This window comes from Mustela putorius, unplaced genomic scaffold (assembly GCF_011764305.1).
Source record: "Mustela putorius furo isolate JIRA1106 unplaced genomic scaffold, ASM1176430v1.1 tig00000580_pilon_pilon_pilon, whole genome shotgun sequence".
Taxonomy (NCBI): Eukaryota; Metazoa; Chordata; class Mammalia; order Carnivora; family Mustelidae; genus Mustela; species Mustela putorius.
Genome location: NW_025421423.1, coordinates 8,795,416 through 8,815,328, shown reverse-complemented (window position 1 = coordinate 8,815,328; position 19,913 = coordinate 8,795,416).

Sequence of the window (19,913 nt, the reverse complement as noted above, 5' to 3'; positions counted from 1 at the left end):
GTTGAACCTACATTGACACATCATTATCACCCAGAGTCCATAGTTTACATTAAGTTTCCCTTTGGTGTTATAGTTTCTATAGGTTTAGACAAAGGTATAATGACATGTATCTACCATTATGCTATCATGTAGGATAGTTTCAGTTCCCTAAAAATCCTCTCTGCTCTGCCTATTCATTTCTCCCCACCAACACCTAACAACCACTGTCCTTTTTACTGTCTCCATAAGTTTTGCATTTTCCAGAATGTCATATAGTTGGAATCATACTGTATGCAACATGTTCATATTGGCTTTTTTTACTTTGTAATATACATTTAAGGTTACTCCATGATTTTTCATGGCTTACTTCTAGCACAGAATAGTACTTCATCAGATGTACCAAAGTTCATTTATTTATTCACATACTGAGGGCCATCTTCATTGCTTTCAATTTTGACAGTTATGAATAAGCTGATATAAACATCTTTTGTGCAGACTTTAATGTGAACATAAGTTTTCAACTCCTTTAGGTAAAATATCAAGGAGCATGATTGCTGGGTCATATGGTAAGAGTATATTTATTTGTGTAAGAAACCACCAATCTGCCTCCAAAGTGACCGTACCATTTTCATTTTCACTAGCAATGAATAAGAGTTCCTGTTGCTCTATATCCTCACCAGCATTTGGTGTTGTCAGTGTTCTGGATTTGGGCCATTGTATTGTGTTTTGAATTTCAGATACCATTTTTCCTTATATCTTAACATTCTTGCTATAATTGCTTATTAATTATAGGATTTGTTGTTGTTGTTGATTCTTTGGGATTTTCTAAATAGACCTCATGTCATTTGCCAAAAACAAACAAACAACCCACCAACAACAACCCCCTCAAAACAACTAGTTTTATTCTTACATTCCAATCTGCACACTTTTTATTTCCTTTTCTTACTGTATTAGCTAGGAACCTACAGTATGATGTTGAAAGGAGTGATGAAAGGGCTCTCACTTTGTTCTTACATGGTCTTTCCTCTGGGTATGCACATCCCTGGTGTCTCTTTCTCTTTTTACAAGGATGCCAATCAGATGTGGACTGGATTAAGGTCCACCTATATTATTTCATTTAACCTTAATAACCTTTTAAATGGTCATATTTCCAATATAGTTTCCTTATGAAGGACTGGGGGTCAGGACTTTAACACATCAATTTGGGGGGATACAGTTAGGCCCATAACAAATGCTAAGCATAAGACCACTGAGAGCAGCACCCAGTAAACTAAGTTCTAAGAAGGACACAGATGCTCTTAAGTCTCCTTTTCTCCCTTTTTTTAGTTTGAATAAATATGTGACAGAGCTAGGGTAGCCAGCTTATGATCCTGAAATAAAGGCGAGGTGAATCAAGAATATGTCAGAACCTGTACTGTGGAGTCCAAAATTAATACCACCAGTCATCTACATCCAGACTTCTTGTTACATGAAAATGATAAACCCTAATTCATTTAAGTCTTTTAAATCAAGTGTTTTATTATTTGCTACCAGATAGAATCACACTTAATGTGCTTTCTATGTTGGAGATTTAATAAATTTCAATTTTTAAGTTTTGATTATTAGCATGACTGAAGATACTGTGTCTTTTTCAGTCAGGGTCCCAGCAGGAAAACAACAGTCACCTCAAATGTTCCAAATGAAGTGACTTTAATAAAAGAGTTAACGTATACTGGATAGAGCTTTAAAAAAAAGATGCAAGGGTTGGTGAGGCATCCAGAGACCCAAAGTAGTTTGTATTCTTAATCATCACTATTAAACATTTACCACACTGAAAATCAAATAGACAATTATCACTCTAAAAATAAAACATTATTTTTTTATTGTTATGTTAGTCACCATACAGTACATCATTAGTTTTAGATGTAGTGTTCCATAATTCTTAAAAGCAAATAAACAAGGGAATTAAATTTAGTCATCTCATCCCATTGAAAGCTAAAACTATGGAGAAAGGGCTCCTGGTAGATATTAGCACAGAGGGTCACATCCACACCCAGACGCATGGCAAGGAAGCAGAAAAGAAGTGAAGAAATACTGTGGTCTTCCTCTTCCTGCCTTCAGATTGCCTGCCTCTGTTCCAGTGTCCAGACTTAATGGAAGACTTCAGGCAGGGGAGCCTAGTAGATGGAGTCCATTTATGTCTGCCTCCTAGGGATAGTGCAGGGCAGAGAAAGGCAGAGAATTAATCTTGGAGTGGTATGAAATGAAAAATAATCAGCAGAGTGTCCTAGAAAACTTCAGCCTCATTTTGACCATTTTTCATTTCATTTGCTCTTTGACATAATGCAAGTCAGTGGCTCTTCTCTAATATCAGATATCTACTTTTTAACCTGAATTAAATTCATCTATCCTTGGGAAATGAGATTTGACTAAAAAGTATATGAGTGAAATGTCTGTGATAATGCAAATTGGGAAGCCACAGCTTGTAATCAGTTGTCGTCCACTAGAATATTAAAAAAGGGAATTCGAAGCTACACACTATAAGTACAACTTGCTTTTAATCCAATAATGATGAAAAAATGCAGCGTAAAAGCAATTAGGTCTGGGGAGTCTCGGGTTCTTTATCTGTAAAATTAATGGATGCAATCCCATCTATGCTACAGGACTCCAAGAATAAGACAAAATAGCAGTCATAAAAATATATTTTTTTAGCCTAGAGATTGATAAACATTTTTATAATGGATATGATAATTAGGTTAGAGGAAAATTTTTTTAATTTTTTATTTTATTTTATTTTATTTTGATTCATATATTATAATTCTTTTTTTTAATTTTTTTTATATAATTTTTTATTTTTTATAAACATATATTTTTATTCCCAGGGGTACAGGTCTGTGAATCAACAGGTTTACACACTTCACAGCACTCTTTTAAAATTTTTTATTTTTTTATTTTTTGCATTTCAAATCTTTCTTTTTATTTTTTTTTAATTTTTTATTTTTTATAAACATATATTTTTATCCCCAGGGGTACAGGTCTGTGAATCACCAGGTTTACACACTTCACAGCACTCACCAAAGCACATACCCTCCCCAATGTCCATAATCCCACCCCCTTCTCCCAAACCCCCTCCCCCCAGCAACCCTCAGTTTGTTTTGTGAGATTAAGAGTCACTTATGGTTTGTCTCCCTCCCAATCCCATCTTGTTTCATTTATTCTTCTCCTACCCACTTAAGCCCCCATGTTGCATCACCACTTCCTCATATCAGGGAAATCATATGATAGTGTGCCCCTTTGGAGATGGCATTAAACATCCTTCAGGAGTAAAAAACTGTGCTCCAACCTTCCCCCAACACTAGGATTATTTTGATCGGAAACATAAGCATGTGGATGTTGAGGCTAGCAAATTTGGAGCAGTAGCTAAGTGGATGGTGCATCATCTATTCCCCTTATAGCATCAGAGTGATCTTTAAAATTTAAGGAACAAAAACATCCTGGGTCTTTCTCTTGCAATTAAAATAAAATGAAAAGTTTTCACCTTCACTTACATGACCCTACAGTGCCCCTGGTTCCATCTCTGGCCAGATGCCCTGCTTGTTATTCTCGTCCTCACTGGGTCCTTTCCAGACCCTCTAGTTTCCTTGCATTCTTACAATACTCCAAAAGCATTCCTAACTCAGGGACTTTGCATTTGATACTCCTCCTGTTTGGGAAGTTCTTGACCCACTTCCTCCCACTGCATTTACTCCCTCCCATTTACTCAAATGCCACCTCCTTCAGGAAGTGTCCCAGACCCTCCTATCCACAGAGGAACTCTCTTCAGTCACTCTTATTCCTAACCATATTTTATTATTTTATAGCACTTATCACTACCTGCCATTATACGGTATGTGTTTATAGTTATCCTCTACTAGGTTGTAAGCTCTGTTAAGGCAGGAATGGTGTCTATTTTGTTTATTGTTTATTACCCAGTGCTTACAACAGTGAATGACACATGGTAGGGGGTTAATTTGTTGAACTGACCCATGGATTCTCCATGCAGATCTTAGGCTAGTTTTTGATTAGAAGGTGAACGTTAATGTGATAGGTTTTCTGCTAGATGAGGCCAAAAGAAGTAATTGATGCAGTAGCCTTCCATCAGACAGGTAATTTAGTAGTACTAGTCTTGGTTAAAGAAAAGAAAGTGAGGTTCAAATAATTAACTTACTTAACTCAAGTCACACATGTTGTTATTATTAGAGCAGGTATGGTCCTCAGCTTCCTGTATTTTAGCAGAAAAAAACACCAACATTATAGTGCACTTTCTATGTGCCAGATTTGTGTTAAGTGCTTTACTCAGTAAAACAATCCCACAAACAGACACATACATGCAGCTAAGTGAGATTAAGTAACTAATCCTAGGTCACACAGCTAGTAGATAGCAGAGCTGGAATTTAGAAGCAGGTCTATCTGGCTTCTCAGCTTCACAATGTCCAAGTGAACATCCGTTATGTTAAGGGCAGTCTTATCTCCTGAACTACCAATCTCAGTGGCAACCTCCAAGTCAAATTTCTTAAATCTAGTAGAAAACTAACACATAATCATAACAAAAGTGACAAAATAATGATTATATAAGAGGTGAATGGTCTCTAAGAATAACTTCCTGACACAAAAAAGTTTTCTTATTCAAATACTATAAATACCTTAGCAGAATCATGCTACTCTATTAATAAACTGCAGGTAATTAAATAGTTGACTCATTTATCAACACATGTTTACTGAGCATTTCATGCATGCAGCAAATATTACTAAGTAATGGAAGAGGTACAGCGTAACATAGACACAGTCTGTCCTCCCTGGATTTTCTGATCTAATCTGAAAGACAAAAACATGCACAGGCCAAATTTAAATACACACTTGATAACCAAGAATACATGCAGATTCTTCATTTAAATCAGTTGTTTTCATTTTTCCCGACACCAAATCTAACAGAATGTGAAACAGACTGAATTGAGGCTCATATTTACTCCATTTTTTAGCTTGTCTTTCAGGTAGCCCCACACTCATGGGACAATTAATGAACAAAAACAACAACAACTGTGAAGTGTGTAAACCTGGTGATTCACAGACCTGTACCCCTGGGGATAAAAATATATGTTTATAAAAAATAAAAAATTAAACGTGCAAAAAAAAAAACAAACATAAACAAAGTATCCTTTTAAAATGTCAATTAAAAACCCGATCCAAGTTAAAAAAAAAAAACAACAACAACAACAAAAAGTGAGGAAAAGAAAAAGTTGAATAATTAATGAGCCATTTTTTTCCTCCGTTATTCAAACATCTACTGTGTCAGGGAAGGAACTGGGTGCTGAGGAGAACACAGACATTTAGCCTGCGGTTAAGGATTCCGAGTCTGGTCGGGGTAGAGTCATAAACTGTAGTGCTCCAAGGCTGTTACATGTGTTGTGATAAAAATCAGAAAGTGGTAGTCTATGGCAATAAAGCATGTGGATGTTTGGGATCCAGACCGCCACACTTCATATCTTATCAGCACTGCAGCTTACTACCTGTGTGACGTAGAGCAAAATTCTAATCCCTATGAATTTTCATTTCCTCACATGAAAAAATGAAAATAACAATAGGTCTTCCTAGGGTTATTGTAACTACTAAATGAATTATACATGCTGGCAATAATGAGCTGTTCTCTGTGCAGTCATCTGGACAGTTTCCCTAAGAGAAGTTACCTCTGTCTGAGATGACTCAAGTAAGAGTAATAGTTCCAGATTTGGGAGAACATTCTGGACAGACAGAGTATTATGAAGGAAGAATCACCATGAAACAGAAAGACACTCAGGGCAACGCCAGCCTTTTGATTAGTGTGGATCTCTGGCCCTCTGGTTAAAGGAGTGTGTGTCAGTTGAGTGAAAGATAGGGTTAAAAGGCGGAGGCCAGATAAAGTTCGGCCCTGCCTGGCATGTGAAGAGGTTTGAACTTAATCCAAATTACAGTGCAGAAAAGGGGATTTTAATTAGAGAAATCCCATAGTCAAGGTAGACTTCGACAAACTGTAGCAATACACTGGAACAAAAAGAAATGGGCAGCCAGGAAAAACAGTTGAAAGATGGTTGTAATAGTTCAGTAATAGATGGTAATGGCCTAAAGATTGTAGCTGTGGGGGTGGAGAGAAAGGCATGATTCTGAGAGATTCTAGAAGGTAAAATATATGGGACTTGGTGATTTATTGAGTTTGTGGAGTGATTAAGGAGAAAAAGTCTGGGCTGTTTCACACAAATGTCTACAAAATGAAAAAAAAAAAAAAAACATGTTTTTCCAGATAAGTTAAGTCATGACTATTCCAATTAGTGAGGCAATTTGTTTTCATCGTACTTACTCTTGGGTGAATAACAGTCTCCCTTGCTGATCAAGTACTTACCTGATTGAGAACAGGCAAATACGTTATTGACTGTTAAACAGCCATACTTAATTCTGTGCCCAACCATTCATGAAAACTAGTCCTTTTGCTACAAAAATAAAATAAATTTTAATTATCAATTCCAATATTGAAAAGAGCTAGTTGAAATCTGTGACTCAACAATGAACTTTGAGTTTATTTCTTATTCCAGCATTTCAAAGCATTAAAGGTTTATTCACAAATGGATCACATTCCCAATGCAACCAGTATTCTGAAATCTAATCAGGCAATTAATTCTATAGTAGAAAGGGTCCTAGTCTGTGGCTTACTGTTGCTATATTCAATTTGATTCAAATTACAAAAAAATGATATTTTTAGCTTCTTATGGCTTTGAGAAACCTTAGCTTAATACTGGGAGGGCCTAAAATAGAGGGAAGAAGTAGTTTATGATTATGGATTAGAGAATTTTTTATTTACCTGGGCTAGTCTTCTTCCACTCTTATTTGTTCTGCTGGTTGGAAGGTTTCTACTAATGCATTCACTCATGCAAGGAGACAATCATCCAGAGTCAGAGGTCATTCAGTTTTAGTTTAGGAATGGAGGATGAGTTGTAGCCTCCCTTTATAGGAGGTATCATGAGATAGGATGAGATGTTGTCATTCTCTTTCAAAGTGCACTTTATTTTTGTTCTATTTGCTAAATATGATTTACGCAGCTTAAGCTATTTTGTTTGTGCGTGTGACTATTAGATATTAAGTGAAGGCATGCATTACTTAAGCAGTATATTGTATACCAAGATGCCAGCAACTGACCACAGGCATCTAGAATTTGCCTGATACTAGTTAACAGTTTTCAAAAGTTAAAAATTACCACTAGAAAAATCTTGAATATCTGATAGTATTATAGAAAGAGAACTCAAACTTTTTTGTTTCAGTCTTTTTTGTTTCAGACCAGCATAATTACTTACTATGAGATGTGATATGTTATGTTGTAGGAAGGCTGGATCAGGAGGTAATTAAAGAGGGAATTATGGAATATTCAGGAGTTTATTATACCCAAGTTAATGGAAAAATGTTTACTTCTTTGAACTGAGCTTAAGCCTTCACAATTTGCTCTAATTCCATTTTCTACTCCAAAGAAATGATTGAAGGAAAATATCTAAAATGTTAATCCTGAATTTTAAGTGTTTAAGAAGTTTTAAAATGATTGAGTTTAGGGATACCTGGGTAGCTTGGTTGAGTGGCCGACTCTTGATTCAGCTCAGGTTGTGATCTCGGGGTCATGGGATCGTGCCCCAAGCTGGGCTCCATGCTCAGTGTGGAGTCTGTTTGAGGTTCTCTCTCTCCCTCTCTCCCTCTCTCTTTCCTTGCTCTCACTTGCTCACTTGTTCTCTCTCTCTCTCTAAAATAAACAAAGTCTTTTTAAAAATATGATAGAGTTTGGATTTGAATCATTTTTTTAGCCTCAATATCAATCTTTTTCCTGCAAGAATAACCATGAATAATCATTAGGATGCATGCTAAGCTATATCTTCCATGGCTACTTAGACTGTCCCATTTTATAAAAGTGACAAAAATACCATCAAGTGACAAAAATACCATCAAGTGTTTTATATATCTTCTCCAGTGGATTATTAAGTTCTTTGAATCATAATCAAAAACTTCTAATCTATTTTATGTATTCCTGCTTGGAATTCTACTTCTCTATAAAATGCCAATACAGCTCGCTCACAAGGGTACCCAAAGTACAGCTTTTGGTCTACAAAAGTCTCTTACATGTTAAGAGACAAGAAAACCATTATAGGTAATAGCCCAGAAGAAAAACAACACACTAAAATGAACAAAGAATAAGAGCTTATAGATATATATGAGATAGAGCTTTGCTAAATAGAAAAATTACATTATGCATTGTATAATAATCTCCAGTATTATGGTATAGGTAAAAATTAGATGTTATTGATAAGTTTTGGTAAGGCAGTCCATCATATAGCAAATAATGAACAACCATTTTGACTTACATTTATTGTCATAAGAGGTAGAGAAGGGATGAAATGGAATTGTTTCAGCTCATAATAGTTTATAGCTGTTGAATATTTATTTTTTAAGTTAGATTTTGTTAGTTAACATACAGTACAGCGTTGGTTTCTGGAGTAGAATTCAGTAATTCATCACTAACATACAACACCCAGTGCTCATCACAGAAAGTGGCCTCTTTAATTGTAACTTTCCACAGCTGACCACTCAGACAAAAATATACCCAGGGTCTATGATGCTAGCTGTGTCAATTTTTGATGTGGACTTGTATTTGTTAGCAGTTAGAATCTAGACTGAAGACCTCTCAGTGATGATTTAATGCTTGGCTTTATCCTGAGACTTTGTCTGGTCCCCTTCTAACTTAAGCTATGTGAATACCTTGTAACCACATATACAATGTCTGGTGATACCCACAAGCTCAGGAGGTGATGAAGGCCCTCTCTGGATAAAGGTGAAGGAAGTACCTACTTTGGGAGAAAGGCTGAATGAGCATCTCAGTTACCTTTTTTTGAATCAAACACATGGTGGGTGATTTGCTCTCAATAAAAGGGGGAATTTCTATACAGCTAATTTTTATTATTTTATTCAGCTTAGATTTATTGAGCACTTATTATATGCCAGACATTTTACAATATGATTAGAATAGAGTGGTGAGTGAGTAGTTATTTGACTGTTTGTTCATGCAAATGTATTCATTTAGCTTGTAGTCTAGTGGGGCCAAGAATAATAAAAGATCACAAAATAAGTATAAAATTTGAAATGGAACTGTGCTTTAACAGCAAGATGCTTTTGCAGCATATAATAGGGGGAAATGGTATTGGAGTGAAACTTGGAGATGGTATTCAAAAGTTGAGAACTGAAGAACTAGTAGATACTAAGTAGCAAAAGATGGGGGAGGATTAATTTCAAGAGAAGGCCAGTGTTGTTGGAGAAGAGTGTCTAAGGAAGTGCTGTACAAGGTGAGAGGAAGACACCAAGCCATACACACCTTCTAAACAGAATATGTCAGTCTGGGTACCTCAAGAAACAAATACCAAGACAGTATTTTTTTAAAGATTATTTATTTATTTATTTGACAGAGAGAGAGAGAGAGAGATCCCAAGTAGGCAGAGAGGCAGGCAGAGAGAGAGGGGGAAAAAGGCTCCCTGCTGAGCAGAGAGCCTGATGTGGGGCTCAATCCCAGGACCCTGAGATCATGACCTGAGCAGAAGGCAGAGGCTTTAACCCACTGAGCCACCCAGGTGCTCCCCAAGACAGTATTTTATTAGGGGAATTGTGGGAAAGGAAAAGGTAGGAATCAGGGGAAGCTGGAAGAACTTTCAGACTATGATGTAAATTGGGTAGAAGTATCTTTGACAGCCTCAAGCTTTTGTGGAAACCTGGCACCAAAATCTGCAGACAAAAGAATTCCTCTAGGAAGAAGTCTGTCGTAGTGACTGATGGAGAGCAGCCCATGGCTGTCGTGGCTTTACAGTAAAGGCAGAGATGGATTTAAAAAACCTGCAGCTTTGCATTTTGCTGATTATATCTTTGGTATCACTGAACATGTAAACTAGTAGTTCTATCTAGAGACTAGATCAGATTGAAGTATAATTTCTTTTTTTTTTAATTTAAAGATTTATTTATTTATTTGACAGAGAGAGACAAAGTGAGAGAGGGAACACAAGCAGGGGGAGTAGGAGAAGGAGAAAGCAGGCTTCCCACTTAGCAGGGAGCCTGATGCAGGGCTTGATCCCAGGTCCCTGGGATCATGACCTGAGCCAAAGGCAGATGCTTAACAACTGAGCTACCCAGGCACCCCTCAAGTATAATTTCTTTAGAAGTGTAGCTTTTCTCTTAATTTTCTTTATGGTACCTTTTGATAGAAATTTTGCATTTTGTTGTATTCAAGTCAGTCAGTATTTTCTATTCCCTTTCTTGTTAACAATGTTTATGGACAACGCATATAGACTTTAGGTTGCCTGGGTTACAATCCTATCCCTGTCATTATAGAACGTTAGACAGGTTTCTCAATAAAAACTAGTATTTATGGAGCTCATACAACATACCAGGGACTAATATAAGCTTTATTTCTTTGGCTTTTTGTTTTGTCTTGTTTAGTTTTGGTATTTCTTTCCCTTTCTTGTACTTTCAATCGTTTTGTATTTTTGCATTTTATTTTTTTTTTAGATTTTATTTATTTATTTGACAGAGAGAAATCACAAGTAGATGGAGAAGCAGGCAGAGAGAGAGAGAGGGAAGCAGGCTCCCTGCTGAGCAGAGAGCCCGATGCGGGACTCGATCCCAGAACCCTGAGATCATGACCTGAGCCGAAGGCAGTGGCTTAACCCACTGAGCCACCCAGGTGCCCCGTATTTTTGCATTTTAGATGTGCCTTTTGTTTCTAGGTTTTGCATTTTCATTTAGCATGACATTCTTTGTTATATTAAGTGAAGCATTTAGTCCATTTCTGCTCAATAAAATTGATATATTGGAATAATGATATATTTGGAGTATTGCAGAAATAAATTGATATATTTGGAATATTGATGTATTTGGAATATTGCAGAAATAAATTACTGAGATTAGAAAATTCCATGCAAACAAAGGGCAGTGGGTTTTTCTCTAAATTGAATGCGGTGGGGGAGGTTTTAGGGATAATACTTACTGCCTTATTTTTTTTTTAAGATTTTATTTAATTTATTTGAGAGAGAAAGAGAATGAGCAGGACAGGGAGGAGCAGAAGGAGAGGGAGAAGCAGACTCTTGTGGAGCAGAGAGCTTGACGGGGCTCAATCTCATGATCCCAGAGATCAGGGCCTGAGCAGAAGGCAGATGCCTAACAACTGAGCCACGCAGGTGCCCTATTATTGCTTTATTTTTAAAGACATGTAACTCTAGTATCAGTATAGAGAGGAGACTTTATATGTAGGGAAATAAATAAGATCACTATTATAGTAATAGTGAGTAATGAGGACATCACCCCAGACAATGATAGTGGGAATAGAAAAGACAGGGTTGACAAAACATTGGAAAGGTTAGACTCAAAAGAACTTAAATAATTAGATGTATTGACTGAGGAGAGAGCTTTGTCATATGCTTTCTCGTAGGTTTTTAGACTTTGTAACTTACAAAGACTTATAATCATTCTTTTTTTTAATTTTTTATTTTTTTTATAAACATATATTTTTATCCCCAGGGGTACAGGTCTGTGAATCAGCTATTAGGCTTCTATGTACTTCTGCATATGGAGCTTGAAAAATTCCTATCAGCTATGATAACCACTGAGAGTACTACTGTGTTCTGGCAATGAAAGCATCTGCCATCACCCAGGGTCCGCTCATTCATCTTAAATCCTACTACCACCGTGCCTGAAGCATAGGAGATACTCATTTGTTCAAAAAACATTTACTGAACATTGACTCTAGACCAAGTATTAGATACACAAAGATGAATATGATTTGATTCTTCTGTATGAGTTCCTCTTTGACTAGTTGAGGAGACAGATGGCAGCACACTAGGAACTGTTTTTTCTTCCTGTAATAACATGGCGTACTAGGTAGGAAGCAAAGATGCATTATTAAAAAGCCATATATGTATTATTTTGAGCTTTAATCTTTTAGAACTAGAATATCTTTTTTTGCTTCTCTGTAGTTGAATACAGATAGTTGGAAACATCACTCTTCCTTAAAAGAAAACCTATGTAATCAAAGTGATCTGTTGAAAGATGGTGTCCTTTACTGCAAATTCAATTTCTGCTTTAGATCTTCTCTCTAATAATTAACAGATACCAAATTATTATTGGTTTATGTATATGCAGAGCCAATGAAATTACTTTCATTCTCTGTCTCCTCATAAGCAATAAAATGATTTAGACATAAATATTTGATTACTTATATTTGGTCTGTAGCAAATGTATCAAATATCTGACATGTACACTTCCAGTTGTCTTTTCTGTACCTTGACAGACATTGCTAGCCAAGAACTACCCTCTCTCTGTCTAGTCACAGGCATGGACACAAAATTCTTTTCAGCACAATGTTCCAGTTCACATTGGCACATGAAATGAAACCTATTTGCTCTCCCTGATCTTCATGGTATAAAAGATTTGTTAAAAATAAAACATAAATGGCATGAATCAATCATTTTAGATAAACCATCTTAAGGTTGTACCTGCCTAATAGGTACTACAGTTTAAAAACACAGCTAGCATGTATTAATAGTTTACTATATATGAGGTGCTTTGTAAGTATTTTCCTTACATTAACTTGTTTAAATGTTATACTACTATCAAGTCGACATCATTGTCATATCCATTTTTACAGAACAGAAACTGAAGAACAGAGAAATTAAGTGACCTGGGTGTGGTCACATATCTAGTAAATGAGAGATCTGGGATTCAGATCTTATGCCTTTGAAGTTAACCACCATGGACCAAAATTGATTCTATGTAAATATGTACCTGAAAATTACTTTATGCAGAAAATTAGGAGAACACCAATACTCAAATTCTATCTGTGCTAGGGTATTGTGTGTGTGTGTGTGTGTATGTGTGTTTGTGTAATTATTGGAGGTTAGATCACATGGTAAAATATGCAGGTATACCTACTATATTAATATATATTTTTTGTTTATATGTTATACTGTGCTGAAAATATTACATGACAAAATCAAGAACCATGGATTCCAGTGGTTATGTTGCTGCTTACTCTCCATACCTCAGAGTATTGGCAGGATTTCTAAATACATGTATTCATTGCTGTTAGCACTGTCAATTAAAATAATAATTTGGAAACTAATTTGGCAATAAATGCCCAGTCCTGAAAATGTTATTATTTTCTGACCCAGCAATTCCAATCTGGGAAAAACCTCCAAAGAAATAATTTAAAAAATAAAGAACAATAAATATTTACACATCAAGTTTAGTTTAGTAACTTAAAGTTATAAAACAACTAATATGTCCCAAACTAAGGTAGTATGGAATGAACTATGATAAAACTTTTGTCATTATCCTCATTATCATAGCTTTGAATATTAGTAATAATATAGAATAACAGGTGCTAAGAATGAAAAATAATTGCCTTAGGAAGTGTAATGGCTTAAAATTAAAGGGTCAATTTTAGTTGAAATGAAAATTATAATAATGAACCAAAATGGCTTTACGTCAATAAATCAGTGAGAAAGGAGAGTCTGCCAAGCAGTGTGAGTGGATACTTAGATGGCAAATTTCCAAGGAAGAGAGCTGGTCCAAGTAGGATTTCAATAGAATTGCTTAACCAAGGAAATTCTTCAAAGAGAATTACAAATGATGCCAGATAAAAAATTTAAAGATATGGAACACTTAGAATTAAGATGCTAGGACTTTCTATCACAACCTGCCATGCTGGTTATTTAACACATGACAAGGGACAGTGGATCTTGCAGAGTGACAAAGAGGGAAATCGAGTCATTTCAAGTAGAAGGGGTTACGTGTGTGTGTCACAGTCCCATTTTTGTGTATAAAATATCCAGGAAAAAGGAATTATTTAAGATATTCTATCAAAACTAAGAACTAGAGTCTCTTAACTCTTGCAAATCAAAAATTAGGGCAATTTATTACTTTCATGTGTCTACTGAACATTCATTATTACCAAAACACTCTCTTAAGCTCTTCCCAGATGTTATCTCATTTAATCTATACAATAGCCTTACTAATTTATTTAACAGATAACTATAAAGAAATTATTATTGTTTTTTTATATTATAGAATAAGGAAAATCATACTCAGAAACATTAGGCAACATACCTAATTGAATGCAACAGGTGTATGCTAGTAGTATTTGAACTCAGATTTGCGTAATGCCAGATCGCTCTCTGCTAATTGATTTTGCCCCACAGATGGATAGAGAGCTTCCTTCCTTAGTGATTTAGCAGCTATGGAATACACTGCTCAGATCTCCCCCGAAGAATTTGTTGTCAGCTATGAGTGTGAACCTCCGTGTGTAGAATTTACAGCCATAGCTATGTTCACGATTCAAGCCAATGACACATTCTTCTGGGAGGTTTCCAGTTCAATGCTTGAGTGCAGTGAGAGGATTAGGGCTTGAAATTTCGCCCCAATAGTTGACTCTTCTAATGGGCAATTTTTGTTCCAGAACTGCCTATTGGGTTAGGCTGTTTATTGTCTATTCAGAAATAAATCATTTCCCTTCTCTTCACCACCCCCCCAAAATTACTTCAGGAGTTAGGAAAGATACTGACTGGGGCATCTGAGTGGCACAGTTAGGTTTCTGACTCTTGGTTTCCGCTCAGGTCATGATCTCAGTGTTGTGAGATGAATGTGCCCTGTCCCCCCCCCCCCACGCCCATGGCTCTGGGCTCAGCACAGAGCCTGCTTGGGTTTCTCTCTTCCTCTGTCCTCTGGTCTTTACTCTCTCCCCGCCCCCCCCCATTCCCCCACCCCGGCTTCCTCAAAATATATAAACAAATCTTTAAAAAAGTATAAATATATAAATAAATACATTTATTTATAAATATATTTATATAAAATATATATAAATATATCTTAAAATATATAAATAAATATATAAATAAAATATATAAATAAATATATATAAATAAAATATATAAATAAATCTTTAAATAAAGAAAGAAAGAAAGAATAAAGATATTGACCTAAATTATTTCTTAGAGCTACTCAGTGGCTCAACATTTGTTTGGAATCTGTCCATCAATCATTAAGGGGTAAAGTTGCAGAGTATAAGCAGAGCCAAAGATCAGTCCTGAAAAAATACTACTAATACAAAGTATTAACAAAAATGCCTGTGCTTTGTGTGGTGCCTAGGGCTCTCACTTCACTCAAACAAGATTTTAAGGTTCTGTGTCATAGTGAAGATCATTAGCCACTGGACCTAAAAGTCAAAATAATCTTAGAGTAAGCTTTCCTGGCTGCTGTTGCTAAACAGGAAATTCAATAGCTCATGTTGGCAACAAAAATCTTCCCTTCTTTCTACGCATTTTCATAGTTTCAGATGCAAAGCATACTAGGGCCTCAAAAAACACAAGGGAGTTTTACGTTGTACGGTTTACATACATTTATGTTCCTTCCAAACAAATAAAGAAACAAAATCCAACAAAATAGTGGGAAAAAATTAGTCAGTCAATGAAAGGAAACTGAATTATTAACCCTAAGGAAGCATTTCGTGAATAAGTCGGTTGGCTCCAAGAATCATCTTATAGCTGCTCTCCACTTGAAAGTTAATATACAATTTCTAAAGTAGAGATTGTGACAGATGTGTCTGAAATCATAGAAATGTATAACTCAAAAAGATGACATGAGTAAATTGCCTCATTTTATAGACAGGAAAACAGGCTTAGAAAAGTGAAATGGTTTTCTAAGGATTAAAGAGTTTGCTATTGCAAGAGGAAAGCTCCAATCCAGACCTCCTGGCTCTAAATTCAGGGCTTCTTGTTCTAGTTCCTAAAATGGTATCACAGTTTTCCAAGAGGCTTCTATTCTGTCAGCTCTTGAAATCTTTTGGTAATAATTGGGGTTATTCTGCTGGGAAAACATCCTGCTGCATTCTGTAAAATAATGATTTTTAACCAAGCTGATTCTCTATTTTATTTTTAGGATAAGTACTTGCCTGGAAAGTTTAAAATTGTCAGTGATAACATTTTGGTTATTTTCAGATTTGTTTTTGAGGACATTTTATAAAGCTAAGCATTATGCCTAAACTTATTGCTCTGTGATTTTAATTAATTAATTTTAATATTTTTATGATTACTTATGAATGTCTAGTTACATTTGACCAAGTGCCTATTAACTTCTTTATTAACTTTCTAATCCAAATTCTTATTTAAGCATAAAATAGGAGCTGACTTTTTTTAATATAGAGATGTAAAACTAGATAATGTATGGTTTTTACTTTTGGGGAATTCATAGGATAAATAATTAAAGGGAGGGACATCAAAATAATTATAATGTGATATAATAAGGGACATAGTATAGAGAAGAATCAGAGTGTTATAGAAACATCTAGAACTTATTGCAAAGAATGTGTATATGTAAGAATTATAGTTCCTTTCCTCAAAGATTTCACAATTTGGGAATTTCAGTATTGTTTTGTACCTAATGGGACAAATGCCCTATTGTGCATGCACATTTTTAGGAAAATAGTTATTAGAGGACATGGAATTTTGCTAGAATCCTTGGAATAAAAAAATTCAGAAATGCATTTTTCCCTTTTTTAAAATTTAAATTCATTTAATTAACATATAACATATTATTGGTTTCAAAGTAGTGGTCAGTGATTTTTTTCAGTGTTAAATACCAAAGCTCATTACATCACATGCTCTCCTAGATGTCCATCACCCAGTTACCCAATCCCCCTACTCCCCTATCCTCCGCCAACTCTCAGTTTGTTTCTATGATTAAGAGTCTCTTATGGTTTGTCTACCTCTCTGATTTCATCCTGTTTTATATTTTCCTCTCTTCTCCTATGAAACTCTGTTTTGTTTCTTAAATTCCACATATAAGTGAGACCATATGATAATTATCTTTCTCGGATTGACTTATTTTGCTTAGCATATGTCATTGCAAATGCCAAGATTTCATTTTTTGATGACTGAGAAGTATTCCATTGTGTGTGTGTGTGTAGTGTGTGTGTGTGTATACACACACATATACATACCACTCTTCTTTATCCATTCATCTGGTGATGGAAATCTGGCCTTTTCCATAGTTGGCTATTGTGGACATTGCTGTTATAAACATTGGGGTGCAGGTGCCCCTTCACATCATTACATTTGTATCTTTAGGGTAAATATCAAGTAGTGCGATTGCTGGGTTGTAGGGTAGCTCTATTTTTAACTTTTTGAGGAACCTCTGTTCCTCAGTGGCTGCACCAGTTTGCATTCCCACCAGCGGTGTAGGAGGGTTTCCCTTTCTCCAGTCCTCATCAACATCTTTTGTTCCCTGACTTGTTTATTTTAGCCATTCTGACTGGCGTGAGGTGGTATCTCACTATGGTTTTTATTTGTAATTTCCTGATGCCAAGTGATGTTGAGGATTTTTTTCAGCTGTCTGCTGGCCATTTGTATGTCTTCTTTGGAGAAATATCTGTTCATGTCTTCTGTACATTGCTTGATTGGATGATTTGTTCTTTGGATGTTGAGTTTGATAAGTTCTTTGTAGATTTTGGATACTAGCCCTTATCTGATATGCCATTTGCAAATATCTTCTCCCATTCTGTCAGTTGTCCTTTGGTTTTGTTGACTATTTCCTTTGCTGTGCAAAAGTTTTTTATCTTGATGAAGTCTCAATAGTTCATTTTTTGCCTTTGTTTGCCTTGCTTTTGGAGACACGTTGAGAAAGAAATTATTGGTGCCAAGGTCATAGTGTTGTTGCCTGTGTTCTCTTGGATTTTGATGGATTCCTGTCTCATAGTTAGGTCTTTCAACGATTTTGAATCTATTTTTGTGTATGGTGTAAGAAAACAGTCTAGTTTCATTCTTCTGCATGTAGCAGTCCAATTTTCCTAACACCATTTGTCGAAGAGACTGTCTTTATTTCCACTGGATATTCTTTCCTGCTTTGTTGAAGGTTAGTTGACCATAGAGTTGAGGGTCTATTTCTGGGTTTTCTATTCTATTCCATTGATCTGTGTGTCTGTTTTTGTGCCATTACCATCCTGTCTTGATGATTTGAACTTTGTAATAGAGCTTGAAGTCTATTACAAATGGAATGGTGATGCCACCTAGTTTTTTTTTTTTTTTTTTCAACATTCCTTTGGCTATTTGGGGTCTTTTCTGGTTCCAAACAAATTTTAGGATTATTTGTTCCAGCTTTGTGAAAAATATCCATGGTATTTTGATAGGGATTACATTGAACATATAGATTGCTCTAGGTAGCATAGACATTTTAACTATCTTTGTTCTTCTAATCCATGAGCATAGAAAGTTTTTCCATTTCTTTACATCTTCCTCATTTCTTTCATGAATGCTCTATAGTTTTCTGAGTACAGATCCTTTGCCCCTTGGTTAAGTTTAGTCCTAGGTATCTTTTGGCTTTTGGCATGATTGTAAATGGTATCGATTCCTTAATTTCTCTTTCTTTGGTTACATTCTTAGTGTATAAAAATGCAACTGATTTCTGTGCATTGATTTTATATACTGCCACTTTGTTGAATTCCTTTATAAGTTCAAGAAATTTTGGGGTGGAATCTTTCTGTTTTTTCATGTAGAGTTTCATATCATCTGGAAAGAGTGAGAGTTTGACTTCTTCTTCAAAAATTCAGTTGCCTTTTATTTCTTTTTGTTGTCTGATTGCTGAGGCTAGGATTTCTAGTACTATGTTGAACAGCAGTGGTTACAGTGGACATCCCTGCAGTGTTCCTGACGTAGGGGAAAAGCTCTCAGTTTTTCCCTATTGAGAATATTTTCTGTGGGCTTTTCGTAGATGGCTTCTGTGATATTGAGGTATGTTCCCTCTATTGCTACATTGTGGAGAGTTTTAATCAAGAAACAATGCTATGTTTTGTCAAATGCTTTTTCTGCATCAATTGAGAGGATCATATGGTTCTTGTCCTTTCTTTTATTAATGTGCTATATCACATTGAATTGATTTGTGAATGTTGAACCATGCTTATAGCCCAGGAATAAATCCCATTTGGTCATGGTAAATAATCCTTTTAATGTACTGTTGGATTCTATTGGCTAGTGTCTTGGTGAGAATTTTTGCATCCATGTTCATCACGGATATTGGTCTGTAATTCTCCTTTTTGGTGGGGTCTTTGTCTGGTTTGGGGATAAAGGTAATGCTGGCCTCATAGAAACAGTTTGCAAGATTTCCTTCCATTTCCATTTTTGGAAACAGCTTCAGAAGAATAGGTATTAATTCTTCTTTAAATGTTTGGTAGAACTCTCCTGGGAAGCCATCTGGCCCTGGACTCTTGTTTGTTTGGAGATTTTTGATTACTGCTTTAATTTCCTTACTGATTATGGGTCTGTTCAGGTTTTCTATTTCTTGTTTCAGTTTTGGTAGTTTATATGTCTTGGGACTGCATTCATTTCTTCCAGATTGCCTAATTTGTTGGCGTATAGTTGCTCATAATATGTTCTTAAAATTTAATGGATTTCTTGAGTGTTGGTTGTGGTCTCTCCTCTTTCATTCATGATTTATTTATTTGGGTCCTTTCTCTTTTCTTTTTGATATGTCTGGTCAGGGGTTTAAAACCTTATTAATTCTTTCAAAGAAATAGCTCCTAGTTTTATTGATCTCTTCTACTGTTCTTTTGGCTTCTATTTCATTAATTCCTGCTCTAATCTTTATTAATTCTCTTCTCCTGCTGGCTTAATTTCCTGTTCTTTCTCCAGCTCCTTAAGATGTAAGGTTAGATTGTGTATTGGAGACCTTTCTTATTTATTGAGAAAGGCTTGTATTGTTATATACTTCCCTCTTAGAACTGCCTTTGCTGTATCCCAAAGGTTTTGCACAGTTATGTTTTCATTTTCATTTGTTTCCATGAATTTTTACAATTCTTCTTTAATTTCCTGGTTGACCCATTCACTTTT